The sequence below is a fragment of the Buceros rhinoceros genome, unplaced genomic scaffold, assembly GCF_000710305.1.
Source record: "Buceros rhinoceros silvestris isolate BGI_N320 unplaced genomic scaffold, ASM71030v1 scaffold14779, whole genome shotgun sequence".
Taxonomy (NCBI): Eukaryota; Metazoa; Chordata; class Aves; order Bucerotiformes; family Bucerotidae; genus Buceros; species Buceros rhinoceros.
In genome coordinates, this window is record NW_010430318.1 from 46,935 (window position 1) to 49,514 (window position 2,580).

Here is a 2,580-nt window from a genome sequence, read left to right on the forward strand (position 1 = left end):
CCAGCCCAGCCTGTGGTTCTGCTCTATGGCAGCCGAACTAAACCTCTGTTGGGTGTTTAAGCGAAGTCACAGCACGCTGGGGCTTTTGAAACGAATCAGCTGACTGACAGCATTACATCTATTCATCTGACAAAAGGACTTTTTTCTGTGCCAAGCGTCTAAATAGGTGCCCAGAGTCACAGCAGTCACATGCGGTCACGCTGCAAATACGCAGCTTTTATGCCCGGTGGCTGAAACGCGGAGGGTGAGGCGAGCGAATGAAGACATCAGCCAGGAATCACTCCAAAAATCCCCTCCATCAACCACCGCGGGAGGGAAGGCAGGGAAGCAAATCTCACTCTGTAGGAAAACTCTGGTTCCAGAGCATCGCTGCAGCTCCCCGAGCTGGAACAGCCGGGACGGCCGCTGAGCTGCTCCGCTCTCCAGGCAGAGCAATGTGCTTCCCTCAGAGCTTTCATCGCAGCGAGTTCAGCTTCCAGCCGCGGCTGCTCGCGGGGGGAAGGCGAGAACGGTTGGTGTGTCTGTGGATTCCCACAACTTGCTGGGGAAAACCCTGTCTCTCCCTTTTCTGTGCGGTTTCCACCTTGGGCTGCTGACTGCGCTGAGCAAAAATAAAATCAAAATAATCACCACCAGCCAAACAAACGAGGAAAGTTATTCTTAGCTCAGCTGCCGGGCTGGTTAATAAACACTGAGCCCGCTGAGTAACATGACTCCCCCGGTACTGCCTGTACTGGGAACAAACAGGCAAAGTACACACGCGGGTTCAGAAAGAGCTGAGTCACGCAGCTCGCCGCCTCCCGAGCCGCTGGAGATGGGCTTTTGGCTCCGAGCGCTGAAGTCCCCAAGCAGAAAGGTGTCGCCTGCTGAGCGTTCCGCTGCGGGCAGCACGGCTGGGCTCGGCGGGGGAAGGGGTTAAGCGCTGTGGCCGTTTCCTGAGCCCTCTCTCGCTTTCGGGAAGGGGTTCGGCTGGGGCTATATTTACTGAAGTTACATACGAGAAGCAGAAATGGTCTCGGAGTTCCACCACATGACCGTGACTCAGGAGCTTGCCGCTCTATTACCATCGCTATATCACTGTGACCTTGGGCGAGAAAACCTTTGGACTTCCAGTTACTTCCCAGTAACACCAACGCAGCAACCGCGCTCCGCTCTGGGCTGAGCTCAAACTCCACCGAACACCAGCAAAAAGCTTTAATCTCTTTGGGAGGGACATAACAGTGTAAGCAAAACATTTCGTAACAGTACGGAGCGTGCCGGGGTCACAGGCAGCCCGCAGCTCGCCCGCAGCCACCCCAAAGGCCGCTTGCCCTGTGTGGCACCAGAGAAGGCAGCGGGATTCTTCCACATGAAGAAAAACTACAATAACTCGCTGCAGCGGGTGAGGTCTTGTCTGGGCGCTCACATCACCGCGCCCACAGAGAACCTGGCTAGAAGCGTCACCGGGGGGACTTTGAAAAGGATTTTTGACGGGTCTGGGATGTAAAATAGGAAAAATGTGCGTTGGATGACAAGAGGATAGAACTGTTGCAAGATCGAAACAAAACCACGCGTTTCTCCGGCTGTGGATGTAGTTCTGCTCTCCCACCCAAACACTCACTAACCCACTTAGGTGCTAAACATGGATTAAAGCCACCCCAGGAGGACGCTGAGAGCAATGCCCGGTGTGCTTTACACTGAGGGGTGCACTCCCGGAATTCATAAACGCCTATTTATATGCACTTATAGCTCCATATATTATATCCCTGACCCAAACGCAGCTGCCCCTGGAGCCGGGTAGAGGAGGGAGCCCGTCAAGAGTCATCAGCAAGATCCCTGCGCGAGGGGGTCCTTTCAATCCCCGTTTTTAACAACCAGACTCAGCTGCTGAACTATTTTCCTTGAGGAAAAGCACAAGAGTGCTGTGGTGATGCTCCAGCCCTCAAGGCTGCTCTTAGAGCCGCTTCCAAAGTTTTCCCCGGGCACTGGCCTGGTCAGCAGGAGTCCGGCTTTGGGAGCAGGTGAAGAAATGTCCCCCAGCAGCACGAGCCATCGCCCGGTTCACAAGTGTGGAAGGATGGTGCCAGCCAGGACGTGGCGTTAATGCTGAATCCTTGTTTATTTGTGAGCTGGGTTTGCTCTGTCCTCCCGCAGCCCGGAAGGCAATCACCGCCCTACCCGAACGACTGCAGCCGGGCGGCTCCCGACACACAGGAATCTCCCTGTTCCGCTCTTAAAAAGTGAGAGGATCGTGATGAAAACCTGCACCTTCATCTCCATCCCCGAAACCCACCCGCGGTGAGCAGCAGCTCTCCGGGCTGCCCCTCCTACACACCCAGCACCTCCGTTTTCCTCTGCGCTCTCGTTTCGGAATGGCCCCAGTTTCCAGAAGGGTGTAAATCACACGGTGCTGGGAGCAGCCGCCCTCCTCTCTTCCCCCAAACACAGCTCTCCGCTCCCGTTCTGAGCTCCTCCAGCAGCGCTGCTGCCTGCAGGGGCTGCGGAAAGGTTTAAACTGCCACAGACTGAACGATACAGCAAGATCGCATTTTCTTATCTGATATTATCGCAGGGCAGAGATAACAGCTACAGCCAAGAGCG

At 55.3% G+C, this 2,580-nt stretch overlaps 1 protein-coding gene across 1 annotated transcript in view; it reads right to left on the reverse strand.

The window, feature by feature from the left end:
* LOC104499494 (eukaryotic translation initiation factor 4 gamma 3-like) overlaps positions 1–2,580 on the reverse strand; it is a gene marked incomplete at both ends in the record, with an annotated part of 71,033 nt that overhangs the window by 46,163 nt on the left and 22,290 nt on the right. The window lies entirely within an intron of this gene.